General features: G+C 39.6%; 1 pseudogene; it reads right to left on the bottom strand.

The window, feature by feature from the left end:
- Window positions 1–24227, bottom strand: part of LOC149183624 (benzaldehyde dehydrogenase, mitochondrial-like) — a 123570-nt pseudogene that overhangs the window by 82113 nt on the left and 17230 nt on the right.

The raw sequence follows: 24227 nt of genomic DNA, 5'->3' as shown, positions 1-24227 counted from the left end.
GTTGGTAGGGAGGCTCCAAAATGAAGCTAAGGGAAAATTTTGGAGGGTGGTTGTAGCCGCTACAACACTTGGCGATGCACTGGTATAACTCTAACTCTCTGAATGGACCTTGTTCGTGAAAACCAAGTCTAACACCTCTCGAAGTATTGTTCAATTCTAAGCTTCTCTTGGTTTCCACACTACATTGATTGTATGATGTGGCATCTGCCAAGCTCTTGGTCGATTGAAACACATTCCAAGCCAAGTCAACATAGTTGTTTCGATTGGGGTTGAGAGGTATATTGGTGCATAAGCAGTATAGTCATCAGAGTCTTACTTTTATCTCTCGTGTTTTTCTGTTGCCATCAAGCCTGGATAGTACCCCGATGGAGTCACATAGGAACACAAGCATGGATCTATTGCTAGTGATCTTGGTCAATACCTCGAAAGAGTTACTTGAATCACCTATCTACGTAGGAATCCTTTATCTTTTTTCTCCTTATTCATTATTCATTTTTCAAACCTTTTCAACTTTTTATTTTTTTCATTATTCATCTTCATAATTGTGCATATCACTTATTCCTTTCAGAGATAGCATAGGTTGCTCTTACAGAGAAGTAGTTTATTATACCTATGTTGTTCTTGTTAAGGTTTCCCCCCTCACCTTAGTCTACTTGACTGAGTTGACAGGGATTAACCCAAAAACAACTGACTAGACTAAATGATACTAGTGAGCACACAATCATTGTGTTTTCGCCAAGGTTCAATTCAAACAGTACATATTTTCCATTGATGTATCATGGACTGAAGATAACAAGTTCTTACATAAGATAGCAGAAAATAGATAACCATATGTTGACAGTTGTACAAGTCCTCTCATACTTTACCCAACTTGTTTCAAGAGTCACACATGGTTTCATGTTAAACTAATCTACAAACAAAACAAGAAAACAAACGAAAATGCAAGCAGAAGTAGAAGAAAAAGAGAAAGCAAAGAGAGTAAGAAAACAAGCAAGTAAGTGAACAAACCAACAAAGCCACTAATCAAACAAGCATGCAATCAAACAAACTGAAATCAAACACCACTCCTACTCCTAAGTTAATGGTGCATGGGCCATCTCACGTGAAGTGATATTTCCAATGCAGCCACCGACGCATTGGTTGACCCATGTTGGTGGAGGCATGGTTCATGAACAAGATAACTTGTGAACCAAAAAACAAGAGAAATATAACAGTGAAGACAAACACACTTCGAGTTTAGAAGTGACCACGGAACAGAGATGAGTGAAAGCACATGACATGCCCTCTATGGGGTTTCCATGGTGTTGTGTAACACTGCATGCAGATGTTGAGTGTGTACATTCTCTTGACTGTGACATGAAAGTAAATGTGAGAAAGGTAGACCACTTATGATGTGCATGTGTGCTTGTTGTGTAAGATTCCTCCAACACATGAGTGATGGGATAGTGTAGTTCGAGTAGAGGAAGAAAAATATGGGTGTTAGGTTGATCTTCAATGCAAAGCAGAGACTGATGAGGAGCCTTGAGTGTTTCAACAATTTTCTGACTGGAAGTGAAACCAAGCTCAAGATAGAGAGGGCCTGACATAACCATCAGCTCGGGCTAAACTGCCTCGACATTCAGTTGGTTTTCGACTTTGTTGACAGATAGATCATTGTAGACCAATTTCTTAGATAGATTAACAATGATTGAATCAACATCATGATCAAATGAGGACGTGAATATATCGCAACAACCAAGATTAGAAAATTTAGGATGTTTATCGGCATCCTCATGATTTGATGAATCGGGCAGAGGGGTAGATGGGAAGAAAAGATGTTCACCCTTTGTGTTTTCAGGAAAGATAGATAATAGATCAAACATATTTTCTAAGGAATATGTGTCCTCTCCACACTGTAATGACAGACTGACATCCAACGTGTCTTGTGAATGATTAGAAGTAGAGACATCCAAAAATGGGTTTTCACAAGGGAAATCTACAGTGGAAAAATCACAAGGGATATCAGGATGAAGAGGATGAGGCGGGCCTAGAAGGGAGTCATCCTTCACCGCAAGTTCTTCATTAGATTCCCACACACACTTGTCATGAATGATGGCATAGGTTGGTTGCATAACACCAACTCCGTTGACAAATTGATCCTTGTTTATAGCGGGTGAGGAGTCTGGAATGGGAGAACAGAAGACAATACAATCCGAAGGATCAATAGAATGTGAGGATGAATGTCGAGGGAATGAATCCACGTGAACGCTAACATTCTTGCAAGCCAAATTTGTGCAGATATCCAGAGTAGGTGGGGTGGGAGGATGTGACAATTCAATAGAGGCATGTGCATGATCTCCCAAATCACTCCATGGTGGTGGCGCTGTTTAATGAGGTGAAGGTGTAAAATCACTTGTGAAAGTGACTATGCCTTCCTGTGATTGCACAACTCCATCACCGAAGCGTGCTGAGTGGGGTTTGAATATGTGAAGAAGATACTCATATCTTCCATAAAGAAATTCCCAATCAATTTCATCTTTAGGCAATTGTATGCAAGATTACAAAAGCGTGTGTAAAATGGATCAATGGATTCATCAAATGCTTTTTGTAATTTCATAATTTATTAGTCAAGTGCTTCATTGTCAAAGTGATTGAAAGCAAAGTCTATCTCTACGACCAGATGAACAAGGGAATGAATAGATTTTTTGGGCAACGTGGCACACCCATGCATTAGGTGCCCTTGAAGCGTGTAGATGAACAATGCATTGCTCATGTATTCCTTAAAGAATCCTTGTCTTTTGCATGAGCCTATGACCACAAGCCTAACCAAAGTTGTGTAGCCTCCACCATCATATGTTTTATGAGACAAGTTATCCGAGAGCTTTTCCGAGATAGTGAAATCGTTTCCATAAGACATACATTCCAGAAGAGAAATTCGGTAGTTAGTCATGATAGATGTGTAGAGATTCAAAATAGATGTGAGAACTCAGCTTATCATCTCGCCCTCCTTCTAGCACCAAAATGTTGACGGTGTTGGATCCACCAACATGTAAGGGGATCTCCACAGTAATAAGTCCCAATTAGACCTCAGACCGTTTGGTGTAGGTGTCCCAACACTTGGTCTTATGGTAACGCCTTAACTGCGATTTCACACAAAGGCAAGTAAGATAACTATGTTTGTAGCAAGGGTGTGACAGTTGTAGTAAGAAAAGGAAGGTGCATGAAAGGTTCTAACACTGTTATGAAACCAACTCAAGAAGATAGAAAATATGGATCAATGCCTTAGAATTCAGCCTCTTCGAGGGGGAAACCTACTTTACATTACGTAAATGAACAATTCTTGGATGATTCAAATGAAAAAACCTCCTTTCTTTATATAGGAGTCTAAGGAGTCACAATATAATCCAGCTGACCTAACAATAATAATATAAAGCCACAAAAATAACAATAGAGAGATTCTATGGGGAACAGTAATAATAGTATGGGGGCAATAGGGGCACAACAATATTAATAAGGGGTATAACTACAATAGTAATGGGGTAATAACTAGTATTATAGGGACCCAACATGCCCCTCACCTTCAAAAAAGTGTTTTTGTCAATGCTTGAGTAGTTATGGATACTTCTGCATAAAATTCTCATCCTCCCATGTGGAATCTTCAGCGGATAAGTTCTTCCACTTGATAAGATACTTTGAAATTGATCGATTTCGTAGTTGTCGAGTTCTTATTTCTATGACTGCTTCCAGTTCCACTATAATTTTTCCTTCCTCGTCAAGTTCTGGCAATATTGTTTGAACTAGGAGCTTGTCGCCTATAACCTTCTTTAAACATGAAACATGGAAAACTAGGTGCAATCGAGAAGCTGCAGGAAGCTCCAATTTGTATGCCATAGTACCAATCTTTTGCAACACCTTGTACGGACCATAATACTTTGGTGATAATTTATTATCCTTCTTAGCTTGCTTGAGGGACATTTTCTTATATGGTTGTAGCCGTAGGAATGCCAAATCACCTACATCAAAACTTCTTTCGCTGCGATGTTGATCTGCTTGTGGCTTCATTCTATTCTATGCCAACATGAGGTTATCCTTTAAGAGTTGGAGGACTTGTTGTTGATGTTTGATGTGATGTTCCACTGCCTGAACCTTAGAATTTTCTCTTAAATATGATGTGAGGGATGGTGGTTGATACTGTTAGCCTCCTATACCAATAGGTGTCATTTTTCATGATTGACTGTGGAAGTGTCAAATATGTTCATCCTTTCCATGTTGCAAAGGTTCCATATTTCCAAGAAATCACTAATTCCGTCACAATTAAGGGAAGGCCAAATAGCTTAATCTTGGCCTCTCTAGGTTTAAATTTCTTGTTTTAGAGATAGAAAATAAGAATATGTCCAATCTGTTTAATCTTGGCATATCATTAGATAGGTAGAGAAGCAAGGGTGCTCAACTGCTTAATTTGAGCCCCTGGAAGAAATAAGGGTAGATTTAGATAGGAGGATAGGCAAAAGAAAAGAAGAAAATCAGGGTTTGCTAGTCCAAGTGCACCCAAACAAAAAGAAGAAAAAATGTTAAGCAGGTAGGGTAGGTAGTTTTTAGGTTGCAGAATGAATACTTGTGATGGATTTTGTGTATCAAAGTGTTGAATCTACTTCAATCACAAGTGCAAAACAGTTTTCCTTGGAGCAGCTCAAGCGAGGCATGTCTAACTCCCCTTCATCCCTTCCCCAAATCATTTACTAATTTCCCCCAGAGATATTAAGATCTGCTTAATATCACTAAATCATTCACCTCATTCCATAACATTTCATATTCCTTGTATAAATCCTTTTTTCCCTTTATAAGCCTAAGTTTCTTATACTTAGCGCTTTCTTCCAAAAATTCATATTAACCCCTTTAACTTTATTATATAAATCCCCTTTTTTAACCTTTCCCCCATATTATTTATAGAAATCCCATATATTTTACATATCCCCGCCTTTGGTTCAAATATAACCATAAACTATGTTTTTTGGGAATTACTAAGTTTACTTGAAACTTAGTAAGAACCCTTATCGCTTCATTCACCCTCCTCCGATTCATTTAACCCTCATCGCTCCATTTAAATCCTCCTCCAATGCATTTAACCCTCCTCCGATGCGATCCGACCTCCTCCGATCCGATATCGCTATTGGAAATCGCAACATTCGCCTTCCCCTCTGTTTTGTTTCCCTCTTGAAAGCCCACCGATGTGATATCTCAAGTTGCGAATCGCAAGTGTTGGCCCGCCTCTATATTCGTTTCCCCGACGACCTCCTCCGATGCGATATCACTATCGCATCATCGCATCGCTTTGTTATCACATCGCCCCTTCGCCTTGCCGCAATCGCATTTCACAAATCCTCCAATCACCGATGCGATATTGCTATTGCAATAGCCGCGATATCGCTATCGCAAGCCTCCACTATCGCATCCCCGCTTTTATCGCAATTCTCCGTTTTTTCATAAATCTTCCCCTTTACCGCAATCTTCCCTTTTGCCGCTAATTCTCCGCTTTACCGCATTTCTCCATTTTTTCGTAAAACTCTGCCTTAGAGAAAAATCATCGCTTATCGCATCATCGCTTATATCGCAATCGCCGCATTTTGCTATCGCATTATCACTATTACTTAAGCCTTCATCCCATATCATTCCCTGATGCGATCGCCGATGCGATATCGGTATATCATATCGCAAGCCACCCCCCGATGCGATTTCGCAATCGCTAATCGCTATCGCATATATGTAAAAGGCTCCGACCCATTGCCCTTCACCGACGTGACAGTCCAACTTCTTCTCAGTCATCCGATCCGCCGATGCATGATCCAACAACCCTTGTTCATCCTTTTCTATTTTTTCCAATATTGATCGCTCCCATCGTTAAAATCATGTTTTTTCACCTAAAGTCACTTTTGCCCATTTAAAGGGGTAAAAGGGTTATTTGCTCATATTTTCATTCAGCGCCTGATCGCACTTCAGGTGCAAAGGGACCAAGTCACATTTTTATCCATTTTGACCGCCTGTAGCCCGAAAAGCTCCGAACAGCGAGCTCGCAGCCATTGTACAGTCCTCCATTGTTCAGTCAGTCTTCCTCCTTTTTGGTAGTGTTCGGGCCATCGCCAAAACACTTCCCGCCCCACAGAAAGCAATAAAATGGACACGATAGTAGTTCTTTTTGCCTTACAGTAAAGCAAGCGTGATTTTGCAAAAAAGAGTATCAGTGGAATTAAAAGCCATATCAGAGGGACATTAATGAGGATCCAGCAAGTCAAAGAGTATCAGAGGGAAATTAAAAGCTACATCATATCACAGTTAATGAAATCAAAGCCGACTTAGAGGAGAAGATCAGAATTAAAGGAGAAGTTATTGCAGACAGTCGGCGCACAGCCACAAAGGATGCCCATAAGCTAAATTTTGAAGGAGTTGCCTCCAACGCAACATAAGCTAGATATTTTACTTTTCTTGTAGATTAAGTTAGGTTAAAACATAGATATTTTCTCAGATCTTTGATGAAATGTGTTTGTAGATATTTTGTTTAATATAAATACCTCCCCAAGCGATGTATTGAGGGTTGGTTGTTGTTGGTTTGTAATTCATTTCTAAACTGCGTTGTAATTTTGAGAACTATCCTGAATAAGAGGTCACTGGAATGCATTGTTGCTGAACTCTGGATGTGGGATTGATGACAGGGAGCTATGTTACAGAATTCTTGAATCTTTCTGTGGATCAATAAGTCTTTCTCTTACTTCTGTTTTCAATTTCTGTCTTTCTATATCATACATGTTTCATAATATAAATGTCAGGGAAAAGCAATAGCCCAACATTTACTTAGCTGTAATCTGTGCTCAATCTCTGTTATTTTTCATGTTTTATTCAGGACTAGCTTATGCAAGAATCCTTTATTACTCTTGTTTCCCTGGTTCTTGCACTCTGAATGCTGTTTAGGAACTCTTAATTGCTCCTAGATAATATTCACTTTCCCTCTGTCAGCATGGTGAAGGATCCTTAGTTGCCCTTCACCCTCTGAATCCATTCCATCTGATTTCAGCTTGCAGATTGTTCCATGGTTGATTCCCTGCTCTGTAGTGCTTCTTTCTGTCAAAGAAACCATATCCAGCTCATCCTCATGGACTCCATTAGCCCAATGGACTGAACTTCTTAGATTTGCACCCTTTTCCTTTGAATGACACCATCCATCCAACCAAACTTAAAACAAACTCTGCACTTCATAACTAGCCTAAAATCTCACCAAAACAAAGCTAAATCATAAAGAGAGAGCCCTCTCTGGTTGCAGGTAGGCTAGGACCTGCAGCTAAAAGATTGGTCTGTGGTTACCTCGGCCATATTCCCTTAGGAGTCAAAGGGAACAACCTGAGTGATAACAGATACCCATAAAGTGCCATTAATGGGGTCATTTTTTGTTGTTGTATGGAAGGAAGTGCTATACCACCATTCAGCTAAAGGCAACCATTTGACCCATTGTGTCTGTTTATCAGATACAAAGCAACGAAGTATCCTTCCAAACATTTGTTTACTATCTCAGTTTTCCCATCATATTGAGGATGATAAGATGAGCTATGAGCTAACTGAGTACCAAGACAACAAAATAATTATGTCCAAAAATTTCCAGTGAAAATGGGATCTCTGTCACTTACAATAATCTTTGGGTTTCCATGTAGCTTTTGAATTGTTTCCATAAATGCAGTAGAAACTGTACTGGCTTTAAATGGATGTGATAATACACAAAAGTGTGCATACTTGGTAAGTTTGTCAACTACCACCATGATGACACTCTTTCCCTCAGACTTGGGTAAACCTGTGATAAAATCCATTGAACCTCCTCCCAATGTTGGCTTGGAACGGATAAAGGTTGTAATAGACCTGGTGTCTTAATTGTTTCCACTTTATTTTGTTGGCAAACCAAACATTCCGCCACAAACTTTTGAATATCTGATTTAAGGCCATCCCAAAAAAAATCCTTCTTAACCCTATGGTAAGTTTTTAGAAATCCTGAGTGCCCTCCTAAGGGAGAGGTGTGCAATTCCATAAGAATCTTTTGTTTTAGCTGGGAATTCTTACAAAGGTATAAGCGATATTTGTACCATAACGAATCATTTTGCCAACTAAATGTATCAGACGTACTGGAATCTTGTTGAAGCTTTCAAATAAGTGCCTACACTTCTTCTTCATTCTTCTATTCCTCCCTTGCTTCATTTATCCAATCTGGTTAGATAATAGAAATGGCGCACAACAATGCTTCCACATCCTCATCCTTTCTTGAGAGTACATCTGCCAACACATTTTGCTTCCCTTTTTTGTAGATGATTTCAAAGTCATAACCCAACATCTTTGTGACCCACTTTTGTTGCTCTTCAGAGGATAATCTTTGTTCTAAAAAGTGTTTAAGGCTATCATGATCTGTTTTTACCTTGAAGTGTCTTCCCATTAGGTAGGGTCGCCATTTCTTAAGTGCATGGAGTATTGCCAACATTTCCTTCTCATAAATAGCTTTTCTTAAAAACTTTCCCTTGATTGGACGACTTTCAAAAGCAATGGGTCTTTCATCTTGCATTAGAACAACACCAATTCCATTTCTTGAAGCATCACATTCCACAATAAAGGTTTTTGTGAAGTCCAGTGTAGCTAAGACCGGTGCTTGGAACATTGCCTCTTTAAGATGTTCAAAGGCCTTCGTTTCTTTCGGAGTCCATGAAAATGAATCTTTCTTCAATAATGTTGTTAGAGGTGCTGCTATTCTCCCATAATTCTTAAAAAACTTGTGATAATACCCTGTCAACCCAAGAAGTCCTCACAGATGCTTTATGGATGTGGGGATTTTCCATTCCTTAATGGCTTTAGTTTTGCTAGGGTCTACCTTTACTCCTTCATGAGATACAATATGATTCAAATATTCCACCTCCTGGACTCCAAAGAAACATTTGGATCTTTTTGCTTATAATTGTTTCTCCTCCAATAGTTGTAGCACCCTGTCAACATGTTCAACGTGATCCTTTCAAGACTTGTTGTAGATTAGTATATCATTAAAAAATACTAACACAAATTTTCTAAGGAATGGTTTGAAAATTGAATTCATCAAACCTTGAAATGTTGAAGGTGCATTGGTAAGGCCAAAAGGCATGACCAAAAATCATAGTGACCCTCATGAGTTCTAAATGTTATTTTCAGAATGTCTTTAATCTTCATTCTGATTTGATGATATCCCGAATGAAGATCCAACTTGGTGAAGTAAATTGATCCATGCAATTCATCCAGTAATTCATCAATGACAGGAATGGGGAACTTATATTTAATAGTGAGCTTGTTGAGCTCCCTATAATCCAGACACATATGCCATGATCCATCCCTCTTGTGCACCAATACTACTGGAGTAGAGAAAGAACATTGACTCGGTTGAATTATACCAGCCTCTAGCATTTCTGCAACCATACGTTCAATTTAACTCTTTTGGACATAGGGCTATATGTACGACCTGATGTTTGGAGGAACACTTCCTGGAATCAGATGAATAGCATGATCATGATCATGCATAGGTGGGAGACCTTTGGGAGTCTCAAATAACTTGGAATGATTGTCCAGGAATTTTTGGAGATCTGGAGAAATAGATGATTCCGATGTGGAAACATCTAGCAAACATAATTGTGCAATTACACCTCTTTGCTCCTTTTTTAGAAGCTTTGTCAAACCATTAGAGCTGATTATCTTTCCTGGTTTCCCTGAAATACCCCTTAATTCAACTTCCTTTCCTTCTGTTGAAAATTTGATGAAAAGTTCTTGAAAATTAAAAGCTATTGTACCCAAGGATTGTAGCCATTGGACTCCTAGTACAACATCAGTACCTCCCATTGGAATGGAAAGCATTGGGCTAGTCAATACATATTCTCCCATGGATAGCTTGATACTATGGCACTTTCCAGAGCAATTTATTGTTCCTCCATTTGCAATCATCACTTTACACTCTGGTGCTGGATATAGGAAGAAATTCAATTCTTTTGCTACCCTACAATGAATAAAATTGTGTGTGCTTCCTGAATCAATCAACACTATTACCTTTTTCTTCTTGATTTGTCCTTCTATCTTGATGGTTTGAGGAGTGGTAATTCCCACCAATGCATTACAAGATATGGTTGGATTTATTTGTTCTTCATCTAGGCTTTGTTCATGGAGTATATCCTCTTCCTTTGACATTTCTTGCTCCTTTTCTTCTTCCTCTTCACAATCTATGTAGAATAATTTCTTCTCAACACAATTATGACCTTTAGTGTATTTGCTATCAAAACTATAACAAAGCCCTTTTGCTCTTTTTTCTTCCAATTTTTGTGGTGTCAACCTTATAGGTTATGGAAGACTAGGGGCAACAACACTTCCGTCTTTATAGTTGTGAGTGGTATGCTTCCTGGTTGCCATAATTTTGCTTTCCATTTTTCTTGCTAACCTGAATGCCTTCTCTAATGAATCAGGTTCCCAAAGGCGAACATCATGTTGGATATTATCCTTTAAAGACCCTATGAACACATCAATCCTATGCTCCACTGGAATATCTGTTACCCTTATGTTCAATTTATGGAACTCCTCAATGTGCTCCATTATTGAACCCTTTTGTTTGAGACTTATCAATTGGCTAAAAAAAGTTTTACTTTTTGTATCCTCATAATGTGCTATCAATTCTTCCGTAAAAATTTCCCAAGTGATAAATTATTTACGAGAGCAAAGCCATTGATACCATACAAACTGATTTGGTTCCAAATATAAAGTTTCCATACGTACCTTTTGTGTGTTCTGCACATTATTGAGATCGAAAAATTGTTCCATTTGTAATATCCATGCTGTGGGATCCTTGCCATCAAACGTCCTCATATTGATTTTTGGAATATGGTGGGTCTTCGATCCAACATTATAGCCTATGATATCATGATTAATATTTCTTTTGTTCACATCATGAGTTTCCTTTACTACCTTTTCACCATTAGTAAGTATTTCTTGTAGAAAATTTGTCAAATCTGTCTTCATATCTGTCATGCATGTCTTCAAGTTTGTGTTCAAATCTATCTTCAATTCTTCCATGTCTATATTCAAATCTGTCTTCCAATCATCCATCTTAGTTTCCATGCCCTTTATCTTAGATTCCATGCCATTTATCTTAGCTTCTGTTAGCTTTTGTGAGCGTGACATTTGTTGCACTTGTTCTTGTAATTTTGATATATCATGTAGCATTTCTTCCTCTTCTTCATGAGTCATGCTAGAGATTTCATGTTCCTTACTAGGTGTTTGCATTTTCTTTCCTCAAGGCATCAGTTACCGATAATAATTCTTTCAAAATAATTTTCAAACCAATCTTAAGCAAAAATTTAAGAAAATCTACAAATCTTTTTTCACTTTGTAGGAGCTCAATATTGCCTCTGATGTATCTCTGTACTTTTCAATCATCTAGTTTTTAATTTTTGATCTACAGTAGCCCTCTGTGTCCTCTTTCCAATGTCATAAGTCTGACCCAAATTGGATTCTCCACGGAAGAGTTATGCGAAATCTCCCGCAGTGACTTGATTATAGACTAGTTCAATAGAGCGAATTTATATGACATGGCACGAGTCACTGTTTTGACCTTTGGATCTAACAAATGCATAAAAGAAACTAGACTCTGTCCTCTTTCTACACCTTCTTACGAAATCTCAATCCGATCCCCAGAGAGAAAGTTATGACGATGTTTCCCAGGTCACCTGTTTGGAATGTAATTCAGGAGTCTGCAAAAAGACCAACTTCCTCTGATCATGTCTCTGGAAATATAGCGCGAAAAGCTCTGAAATTTGGACCCAAGGTTCATCATGATTTCTTCTCAAATGGGTTTTTTTTTGCAACTTCTGAAATTTCATAGAAAAAATTTTATAGCAAAAATTCCACGATGACTTGTTTGGAGCAGCGAAACCCTAGAATCCAAAGCTCTGATTCCAAATGTTATGAAGCCAGCTCAAGAAAGGATAGAAAAGATGGATCAACGCCTTATAATTCAGCCTCTTCGAGGGGGAAACCTCCTTTACATTACGTAAATGAATAATTCTTGGATGATTCAAATGAAAAAACCTCCTTTCTATATATAGGAGTCTAAGGAGTCACAATATAATCCAGCCGACCTAACAATAATAATATAAAGCCACAAAAATAACAATAGAAGGATTCTATGGGGCACAGTAATAAAAATATGGGGGCAATAGGGGCATAACAATATTAATAAGGGGTATAACTACAATAGTAATGGGGTAATCACTAGTATTATAGGGACCCAACAAACACACTGAGGGTGAGGTGAGTGTGCCCCTTGGAGAACTGTAATAGTACACGAGTTGGAAGGGAAAACACAAGCGAAGATACATCACAACATGCAAGGAAAGTTAGCGAGAAATGTAAAGTGATGGTTAAACCAACAAAACATTTCAGTAAGATTCATGCATACTTATACAAAATAGTCTATACATGCATGCGCAAGAAAGAAAATACGTATATCATTTAGTGTAAACCAAATAGCATTGAATACAATACATCATATGCATGAAACGTGTTGGCTCTTGTTATATTAAGAAGTGTAAGTTCCTATTATACAATATATCCATGCCCACCACTACAATAGTGTAATATTATAGCCACAACTGCCTGCTCCTCCAAAGAGATGTACTAGCTTTGCATAGTGGAGAAGCCAAGGCTCATTACAATACTATCCAATCTCTCCCCAAGTTAGTCTTGTCGGAAGCTTGGATGACCAAAATCCTTTACAATGAGTTATGAGTTTCTATTTATAACAAAGGGTGGGGTGACCCTTGACATTCCCCTTTGTGACAATTCATCTACGCTCATGACTCTTCATCTACTATATGATTGTTACATCCAACTATTGACACTTGAACTTCCACTTGACACGACATTACATTAAAATGCATTTGCACTCATGTGAGACAAAATGGCTAGAGAAATCCATGCAAGGCATCACTGACACTCGATATGTCGTGAGACCAACTCTTTAAAATGCTTGGGATGGTGAAGGTGGTGAGTTGATGCCAAGCTTGGTCATCTGTAATGATGTGTGTTGGGGAGGTAAATCCCCTCTGTAGATAGAGGCGATCCCTACTAGCCTAGACCGGGTCTAGCAACAATCAAACAATGCTATCACGCAAGTTCCTAATTGCAAATTAAAGGTGAATGACGAGAGCCTACTTGGATTCCAATGCTAGTATTTGTAGAAGAGTCACCAGTCTCGTTCCTTTGCTCGGGCTAGTCATGATCCCTATGATCTCTGTGAATGGACACCTGCACATGCAAAGAACAACACGAACACAAGCATAAAATCCAATAGATGCAATTATATATCGGTCAGAAAAGATATAACTCAAACATCATTTCAAGAGACAATGAGAGTGGAACCATAATGATAGTCATCTATTATTGACAAACAACAAAGAAGAATACAACCATAGTTCTAACGTCAAATCCTCCTTTGGCTGGGTGATCAGCAACACATGTCTTGCAAAGCTTGTTGGGATGGGAAGCAAGCCTCTCTCTCTTTGTTTACAAGAATCTCCTCACTTAGATTTGGCCTTATGGGTGCAAAGAAGGCTCTTGCAGCATTAATCTCTTGGACTTCTGGAATTCTTACTATCACTAGCACTAGCTTGCCAAAGGGATAATGACAAGCTTTTATAGATAGAGGGAAAGGAGATAAGATCAACCACAACATCCAAGGGATTGGCTTTATCACTAAGAAGCTTCCATGAGAGGTGGAAAACTACTTCCCCCCTATGGAGATTCGAAGCCAAACCATCCTAATTCAACATAGACTCAATTGATGAATGGGTTAGGGAGAACCTTCGGAAGTTTGTTTGTTAAAAACTTTACCCAACTGGGTTGGCGCGACTACGAATCTGAGATAGTGTGCCAGCTGGCGCGCCCTCTTTGGTGGATTTCCCCAATTGGCGCGACTGATACATTGTGGAATTGCACCAATGGAAAAAGAGCTATTTTATGGGTATTTTTCATAAGGTCTCTTAAGGGGATATAAAGTTCATACTTAGAGGAATACAGTGCAAGTTTTTTTAGGTTATGTCACTTCTCACAGGTCCGAGAATGAATCCTTCAAAGCGCGGAAGAGGGGTAGCAGGGATGGTGACAAATAGTGACAAATTACTGTGTAACAGATGCCCCCTAAATCATGAGGCCTGAGAGAGAGAGAGGGGTGAAATGCTTTACAAGAACACGCGCGACCAAAAACACTGCTGCTGGAAAACCTGTGTAGAGAAGTACAACTGATATCTCAAGTACATGATATATGTGGTATGGGCGCAGCCATCCATAACAGAGTTCACAATAATCTAGATCCAAGGTATGGCCGCAGCCATCCAGTGAGGATCAATGAATAGGCTCAGGCATGGTTGCAGCCATCTAGTGAATGAGTCATGTAAGAATCATAATAATCCACAAAATCGTAGCCTGGATTCCAACAGACAAAATCCAGGGTCTTGCGCTCCATCTCGACCCGAAGAAAGTACAAGTTCAAGCATGCGAATACAGGAGTTGAAGTTGAGCATGCATGAACATCGTCTGATTACCAGCTAGTACTGAAAAATGTTAACAGACGTGAGAGGTACCACCAATAATGACAATGGCCCTCAAGGTACTATAGATACAATCTACGGCGTGCGAATCAGTGAGCTGGTGTCGAACACCCGTAGAATCATTCGATCGGAGGCCAATGATGAAAACCTCACATCGAACACGAAGAACCTGCCATTGAGGCATGCAGGCTCTAAGGCACTGGAAGGGAGTCTCTAGATCAGCTTCCTGGATAATGAGCTGAATTCGATAGGAAGTGACCTTGATCGAAGGTGGGCCATTGTGTTTCCCACATCATCGACACGAGACAGAGGAAGAATGTTGTGAATCAGGATTATGGTAGTTATCAGAGGGAGGTTGTTATTTTGCAGAGGCCAACTTCTCTTGAACATATCGGCGGCACGACAGTGGATTTGGCAGTATTTGACATCAAATGAGCAGAGGTCATGGTGACAAGACAATGAGCAGATGGGAGGTCAAACAGGATAACCCAAACCCACGGAGGCAAGTGAAAAATGAGATGAGATGTCCCCACCCAGACATGAATGCAGACAGGTGCCATGTTCAAGAGTGAGATACTGCGGACACGACAACGATTGTGGTTCCATTTTCCCCACCATTTCTGGTGAGCACCCCAGTTATTTTTATAAAAAAGCTTGACGGGGATAGCATATTCTTGTAAAGTGTCATTTCGACGGAATCCAATGTCATCAGGTTTTAACGAGCCTGACAGAGGAAGAACTCGGCGTCTTTTCATGTTTAGAGAGTTTGAAAAAACAACAAAAAAGGAAACTCCAGGGGTGTCCTTTTTCGTAAAGTTGTGTCTCTCGAGCCCAAAAAAGTATAAAACAATGCTCGAAAGAATCGCCCGACCATTACGATCGAGGAGTACTTTTCATGTTTTGTGACGTTGACCTGAAAAAGTAGAAAAGTGATCGACATCATGTTGTTTCGTAACTGTTAACGAGCCTGAAACGATAAGGGCCTAACAATCTTTTCATTTTTACACGGTCGGAAAAGAGTTTAAAGACGACAACCTCTTATTTACGTTTAATGAGTCAAGAGGGGTAATGTGGCGATCTTTCCACATTTAGATGGTCGGAAAAGAGTTGAAAGCAAACTTCCATTTTTATTCTCTTTAACGAGTCAAAAAGGGAAAAATACTCGGCAATCTTTTCATCTTTTACGAGTTAGAAAAGAGCTTTAAAGGAGACTCGTCCTGGAGGAACAAGTGGTATAAAAGGTAGCAACTGGTTCCAGCAATGGTGGAACTGCTAAAAACATGTAATGGTCAAGAGGCTAGCTAATAAAACCACTCATCGTTGTGGTTCCTCAGGAAAGGAGAAACAACCAAGTGAAAGCATATGATCGGCTAAAGAGATGGTGGGGATGGGATGAAACAACCAAGGCTCATCTAATAGAATTTAGCGGATAAACGACAATCACGAGACGTAAATCAGGTATGGGTTCATTTTTACACAAGCTTGAACCATGGAGAACTCTGCTTGGATTCGGTTTCATGTTTACACAAGCTTGAAACGAGGAACTATGCTTGTTATAAGTTCGCATGCCCCCAGCATAATGATGGAAAATGAGGTACATGCCCCCAAAGCTTCATTTCATTCAACAAAGTGGATGGGATGGAGGTTCACTCTCGAGATTTGTGAAAGAATCGACTTGTATTCTACGATAGCTTAATCAAAAGACTCAATTTGGAAAGGGAGTTGTTTCATTTTTTAATGAGGTTGACATAGGAAAAGAACTATCCTCATAACCCTTATTTCATTTTTTAACGAGGTTGACATAAGAAAATAACTATCCTCGGACACCTTGTTTCGTTTTTTAATGAGGTCGACACAAGATCAAAACTATCCTTGTCACACGTTGTTTCATTTTTTAACGAGGTTGCCACAAAATCAAAACTATCCTCGGGCACCTTGTTTCATTTTTTAATGAGCTTGACATAGGAAAATAACTATGCTCCATCAAGACCTAGTTTCATTTTTTAAGGAGCTTGACACAGGAAAGGAACTATGCTGCGACTGATCCTAGGTTCATTTTTTAAGGATCTTAACATAGGAAAAAAAACTATGCTCCGACCAAACTTCATAACAATGAATAGGAAGTTGAGGCTCCAAAGAGTGCCACTCCCGATGGAAGGCCAACATCTTGGAAGTCAGGGCCCAATGCCCCCAGGACACTATGCACGACGGTGACATCACTGGATCCAAGCATGGGATAAGTGGCCACGTAGTTGATTTGTGGTGGCGCAGATGCAACTGGTGGATGAAAACCAGGAGGGGACGACAACTGCGCAGGAGGCAACTACGGACGAACGAACGATAATTGATCTATAGTCACTATTCTTCCATCGTGTGGAAAGAAAACCACATGGAAAAGTGAAGAGACCAAGGCCCCCATGGCATAAACATAGTCACGACCAAGGAGAAGACTGAAATCTAAAGAACCTTGGGAAACGTTATGTCTATATGGACGGTTTTGCCTCCCAAAGTAATAGGGAACTATGGAAGGATCCCTAATGGTTGACTAGTTCCTTTGTCAAAAGCCGTAAGATTCGTGCGACTGGCACAAGCTGTGAGGAACCCAAAGCTTGCAAAGTAGTGGCAGGCAGAAGACTGACAGATGAACCCTCATCCAAAATAGTGCCAGGTATCGCCTTATTATAGGCGTGTACCGTGACCCAGAAAGGCACATGGGATGGAAGGCGGGAGGTGGTCAAACGACTCCAGTTGAAGGAAATAACTAAACCACTTGGTGGGGGAATCGTATGATTTCCCCCCTACTCTAAAGGGACTGAAGCAGGAATCTCGGGAGCAATTGGGATAGGAGAGTCATTTCCGGACTCAGGGGAATCTGAGGAGACGAGAAGAACATGGGAATTATGCTCTTCTGACACAGAGTGATCGATGGGAGGGATGTTTGAGTCGACACTTTTTCCGACCAATGGTTGGTCCGGAACAGGCTGGGCACAGGCAGGTTCAGGAAGAGGGGCCTAGACAAGAGAATAATTTGAATCAATCTCTTTGTCAACAGGGGAACGATCTACGGCTACAGAGAGATGTTGATATCCAACAAGAAGTTGGGGTGAAGGAGCTATAAGACTTTCCAAGACAGCAGAAGCTTTATCCATGAGCGAACAAAGGTGAAGGGGATGATTGCCTTCACAGAGTCTACAGGGAATCCGAATCTTCCCTTTTCCCTTACCATTTCCAGCTGATAGGGTAGCATCACCGTGAGCTTCAGAGGACGATGAGGGGCGGGCCGAATCGTGAGACCATACTTCTAAGACCCCGGGAATGCCATGAAAATCGTGAAGAAGATGGTCCTCCTTGCATAATTTACAAGGAAATTTGACCTTCCACAGAGGAGCAGAAGGTGGCCCGATGGGAGGTGTACTCGGATCGTAAATGCACTTTTAGCCTCTCCCTTAAGAGACTTCTTCTTCTTCGTCTTCTTCTTCTTCTTCTTCTTAGCCACTTGGTTACTCGAATCTAGACTTTCACTAGGCGAAGTAGAAGATGAGGACGTAGAAACAAGCGAAGAAGGGGAGAGGTACCCCTTAGAATCAACATGATGTTGTTCAGGTGGAGGGACTGATGGACCAGTAGTCGAGACGGTAGGGACCAAAGAGGTTGAGAACAACCAAATAGGCAACGCAACAGTTAACCTTGGGAGGGACAACATTGCCATGTAAGGAGCACCAACATTCCCAAAAGGAGAGAAATGACCAGGGTTCCCGTCAGAGGGGATCCCTAGGTTGGTGAACCCCAGAAAAGTTACCATCGAAAAAGAAGCCTACTCAAGCTAATGCAAATGAGATATAACCGGGTAAATGTGAATCGTGGCCGAATAAATTTTAAGACAAAGGAACCGAACTTGAAATTTTCACTTTTTAAGAGTCGAGAAAAGGACAAAAAGATGACTCTAGTCTCCTTCGAATGTTTAATGAGCCCGAAGTGACAAAATTCTCATATGAGCCTTTTCGTTTAGGGAGTCTGAAAAGGATCAAAAGTGACTACTCTGGAGAACTAGGCAAGGGTTTACCAAACAAATCCGTAAAACTGCATATACACCTTGGAAATCGTATGAAAACCAAGGACTTTCCGTACGACTGTCAAACTTCCAGAATGCTGTGTTCAGTGCATTACAGCTTGTAAGGCAGCAGACACGGCTTCCTATGGATAAAGGATGATAACCTAGTGGGGTCTTCCCATATACTCGACGGTACATGGGAGCACAAATCTGTATTAGACCACTATTGAGTCACAGAAGGAGGAATCACCCAACCTTAATGTGAAAACAACAGTGACTAGGTTTAATGACGCCGGAACACGTCTCTAGCCTAGACCTCTAGATGTGTGCATTAAGTTCCAATGCATTGTTAGATTTATTCAGTTCATTTTACGGTTGATCTTGGATTAGGTTTCAATTTTCAGGCCTTATCGTATGTAATCTCTCAAAATTTCCTAAATGCAACCTATATGCCAAAATATATCATTTCATTCGATGAATGCTAGCTACGAGAGAGTTGAGAGCTTTCACACAAACAAAATGACCATAAAACAATCAACAATAACTCTAATGCAGCTAATGGCAATTAAAAAAACTTTTCTCTAAAGTTACTAATCACTAATAACAACGAAAAGCTCTACTTTCCATTAACTAATGCAAAGCAAAATAGATTGTTCGTTTCTTTTCAATGGCAAAGTGCACTAAACAAATTTTGAGGGATAATAACAAAGAGTAAAAAGACAATTTTCACTCAATGAAAACACAATCAAGTCCCTGAACACCAAGACAGTCCTTCAAACCAAGAAAAATCACAAAGACCTCAATGAGCCGTGTGGTCTAGGCCCAAAACGAGGCCAAGCGAAATTCAAGCGGAAAAGAGGTAAATCGCTCGAATAACACAATAAAAAGCTTTGAAAACCACTGAACAAGTGCAAAAGAGTAACCAAGAAGTCGACTGGATGATCAAAGAACCAAAAACTCCTATGGAAGGCTCGATGCACAAGGCCACTAGATGCCCTAGGGCTAAAATGTGAAATCGATGGAAATAAGCCAACACTCGAAGGATGAAGGTCAAAACCAGTCAAACAAAGCTCTGACACACTCCAGTAATTGAAAAAACACAAATCCCAAGCTTAGAAGGCTTCTAAACAAGCAAACTGGAAAAGTTCACAGGCCTGGCGCTACTGTCAGGCTGCAAATAGCGCCTTTCAGGGACTGGCGCGAGTTGTCTTTGTGGAACATGCGCCAACTGGCGTGACTGTTAGGCCAAAAACACGCTAATCAAGTTTGCTAGCTTAAAAATAAAAACAAGCAGTCCAAGGGTTGGTCAGCGATATCCAGACAAACCAGGCAGCAAGAGACAACTAAATAATCCAACCCAGAAATCTATCTAAGAAATCAAAACAAGAGAAAACTAAAGATGCAAGACAAACTACAAGCTGTTTGGTTGGTAAACCAAACTGGAGATTGACTGAAGTGGCGTTGATCTACTTCGCTAATGCAGAGAAATAGCGTTTCGAAGGCTATCTAGCCTTACTTCATGCTCCATCTAAAGTTTACAAATCAAACAACAAGCTAACTCCCCAGCGGAGTTGCCAAATTGTTGGGGAGGTAAATCCCTACTAGCCCAGAACGGGTCTAGCAACAATCAAACAATGCTATCACGCAAGTTCCTAATTTCAAATTAAAGGTGAATGATGAGAGCCTACTTGGATTCCAACGCTATTATCCGTAGAAGAGTCACCGCTCTCGTTCCTTTGCTCCGTCCGGTCACGATCCCCACGATCTCCGCGAATGGACACCTGCACATGCAAAGAACAACACGAACACAAGCATAAAATCCAATAGATGCAATTATATATTGGTCAAAAAAGATATAAATCAAACATCATTTCAAGAGACAATGAGAGTGGAACCATAATGATAGTCATCTATTATTGATAAACAACAAAGAAGAATACAACCATAGTTCTGATGCAAATCCTCCTTTGGTTGGGTGATCAGCAACACATGTCTTGCAAAGCTTGTTGGGATGGGAAGAAAGCCTCTCTCTCTTTGGTTACAATAATCTCCTCACTTAGATTTGGCCTTATGGGTGCAAAGAAGGCTCTTGCAGCATTAATCTCTTGGACTTATGGAATTCTTACTATCACTAGCACTAGCTTGCTAAAGGCATAATGACAAGCTTTTATAGATAGAGGGAAAGGAGATAAGATCAACCACAACATCCATGGGATTGGCTTTATCACTAAGAAGCTTCCATGAGAGGTGGCAAACTACTTCCCCCCTATGGAGATTCGAAGCGAAACCATCCTAACTCAACATAGACTCAGTTGATGAATGGGTTAGGGAGAACCTTCGGAAGTTTGTTTGTTAAAAACTTTACCCAACTGGGTTGGCGTGACTGCGACTCTGAGATAGAGCCAATTGGCGCGCCCTCTTTCGTAGATTTCCCCCATTGGCGCGACTGATACACTGTGGACTCGTGGCAATGGAAAAAGAGCTATTTTTATGGGTATTTTGTAGAAGGTCTCTTCAGGGCATATAAAGTTCATACTTAGAGGAATACAGTGCAAGTGTTTTCAGGTTATGTCACTTCTCATAGGTCCCGGAATGAATCCTTCAACATGCGAGAGAGGGGTAGCAGGGACGGTGACAAATGGTGACAAATTACTGTGTAACAGTGTGCATGCACCCCATGGTGACATCTTGTTGAAGCGTACTCTTGCCTCCATTTCATCTGGGTGCATTTGTGTGGCTCCTCATCCAACTCGTCTACTAGGATGCTAATGCCAGCCTAAGCCAAAATTCCCACAGTATGCATATAAAATGAATATATCTTATTTATCCCAGGAATTTCAATTACCCTACCCAGTCACACCTTCATAAATTAAAGTTTAAGGCCCCTTAATAAATCCTCATGCAAAAATGTTTCAAAGACTATTCAATGGTCTAAACCTTAATTAACTTCTCTAGTGGAATCTTACTCAACCCTCATAAACTTTGATTATTTCTTAAACCCGCGCATATTAACCTTACCTTTACACTTTTTCCACCTTCTTGGCACATTTTCCAAGGCTCACCTAAAAATGACACAGGAGGTCAATTGAACAGCAATTAAACAACAACTGATTGAATAAAAATTGAATAGCAACCGATTGAACAACAATTGGAAAAAAACTGATTGAGTAGAAATTGAACAGAAATTGACTGAACAACAATTGTACAGAAACCAATTGAACAATAATTGAAAAACAACCGATTGAACAACAATTGAACAGAAACCGATTGGACAATAATTGAAAAGAAACTGATTGAACAAAAACCATTCCCACATTGACTTCAACATTTAATTTCCCTTTTTGCACAGACGCTTAATTCTACGTTGTTTATCAAAGCATGCTAGATCCAATGGTTCACAACGATATCAGCCATGGAACTTGCATGACACTTAATCACCCTTACGGAGCTGACAAGGATTATAAATCCTCAATCTATAAATGCTCGGGTCCATTTTGAGGTTAATTTCTAATCACCTTTATGGCCCGATATCCGCTAGATACAGAGCCCATCAAATCCTACGGTCTTCGACCCTTCAAATAACACACGGGTTAAAAAAAACTTAAGCCCCGCAGTTGATTATGACTTAAAAGGTTGAAAATGTGATCGACGGCTAGAAATTAGTATGATGCTTCAACCCCGATCAAAACACCCATAAACTCCTAACCTCCACAGTCTCACATTTCACTTTGGCTTGCTTCACTTCTCTACCAAACTTCCTTCTCACCTTTAGATCTACCTATTAGCAAGTTGAACTCTGCCAACTCCTTTCTTTGCTTAGAAAGAGTGTTTCAAGACTTTTCTAATTTCTTTACTCTGCCTTGCAACTATACCTATGTTTCCTTAACACCACTTCGAATTGGAATACATAATACTCTCTATATTATTTCCCTTCTTCCAGATTTCATAATTCATTGTTTACTTGACCTGTACATACATCTATTAAATCCAAACCGGAATCACACGGATTCTACCTAGATGGTAAGTCTTTCGTCACACAGAAAGACTTCCAAAATTCAACTTGAATTCATTCATCATGGTTTATCACACGAAAACCATAAATTCCCACTTATGGGTCACTTAGCACATAAATGGAATGACAAAAACAGTCACAATGAATTCAATTTCCTCGTTCATTAAATAAATGTACAGATATAAATAAAAACCTACTTACAATCTGGCTTTGTCTTGATCTGCCTTTACATGGTCTATATCAGTGACCCTTTCTCGTTTCAATGCCCATGGGCTCACAATCCAACCCTTCTGTCTACTAACTCTCTCACTATCTCTCCCTTTAAGCCTTCGAAGATTACAAAATAGGCACAGAAGGATTCTGTTAACCAATTTCGGTTCAGATCCTCAATCTTCTCAACTGAATCCTAAGAATCCTCTAGTCCTCATTTAGTTCCTAAAATATGTTCTTTATCCCTTGAGAATAGCAAATTTCAACTAATCCTAAGGATCCTCCATAAATCATGAACTACTTTCTAAGATTTACAATATCTCAATCCATACTAATTACTCATCATCACTCATGTTCTCCTACATTCGAGAACATTTACAAATATCCTCACAATATTTAATTAATTAAAAATCTCACATCCTATTAATTTAATACTTAAGAAACCAACTTCTTAAAAGCACAAGAACCCTAAGTCAACTAAAATATAATGAAATTTTTGAGCCAGATGCCCCTGCATCAGACTTGCAAGGTTGAAACATTCATGATCTCCAGATCATGTGTCTTTAATGCTGTTGTAATTCCTCCTGGATCTGAGATTTTGTTTTGTAATCTGTTTTTATCTATTTCTTTTCATTTCATCTATTTTTTTGTTTCTATTGTCTGCTGATGTTTCCCGATTTCCATACCTTATTCTACAATTTCCCACTTGCTATGCTCTCACATTCTTCTATTGTCTTCCTCTTACAGATGCTTCTTTGCTTTCATGTTGTTGTCTTCTTCTGAGACAACTTCATCATTATTCTTCTTATCAGTTCAATCTCTCTATCCAGTATATCTTCTGACTGTTGATTGCCTTCAGCTATTAATTGTTGGACTCTCATTCTTACTACCACCCTTACATCCTTACCCTCTGGTTCATTGTTGTCTTGCACCTTTTCAGTTGATGTCATATTGTCTTTCAAGATAATTGTCTGCTTCTGTTTACGGTACCTGTCAACTTCTTCCTCACTGTCATTTATGACAATTTCTTTGTCATCCTTCATCAAAAATTTATTCTAAACATTTGTCCTCTGTTGTTCTATCTTTCTCCTTTGAAGGTCTAATTTTCTATATAATTCAATAATTTTACTTCGAGTAAAATTTGGAAATTTTACACAATCTCCCATTTCTTCATTTGCTATTGACCAATCATCAGATGGTCCTTCTTCCTCTGCTAAATATTCCTTAACATATTTCAATATATGTTCATTATCTTCTTCTTTCATTTGGTTGTCCACCTGTGCCGAATATGTTCCAGTTTTTGTGACAAAATCTGCAATCATAAGACAAATATCAAAACAAA

The sequence above is a fragment of the Pinus tabuliformis genome, chromosome 3_2, assembly GCF_031772625.1.
Source record: "Pinus tabuliformis cultivar Carrire ecotype Pingquan chromosome 3_2, CPIR1, whole genome shotgun sequence".
NCBI classification, from domain to species: Eukaryota; Viridiplantae; Streptophyta; class Pinopsida; order Pinales; family Pinaceae; genus Pinus; species Pinus tabuliformis.
The sequence above is the reverse complement of the archived record's forward strand: the minus strand, read 5'-3'. Positions and strand labels throughout refer to the sequence as shown.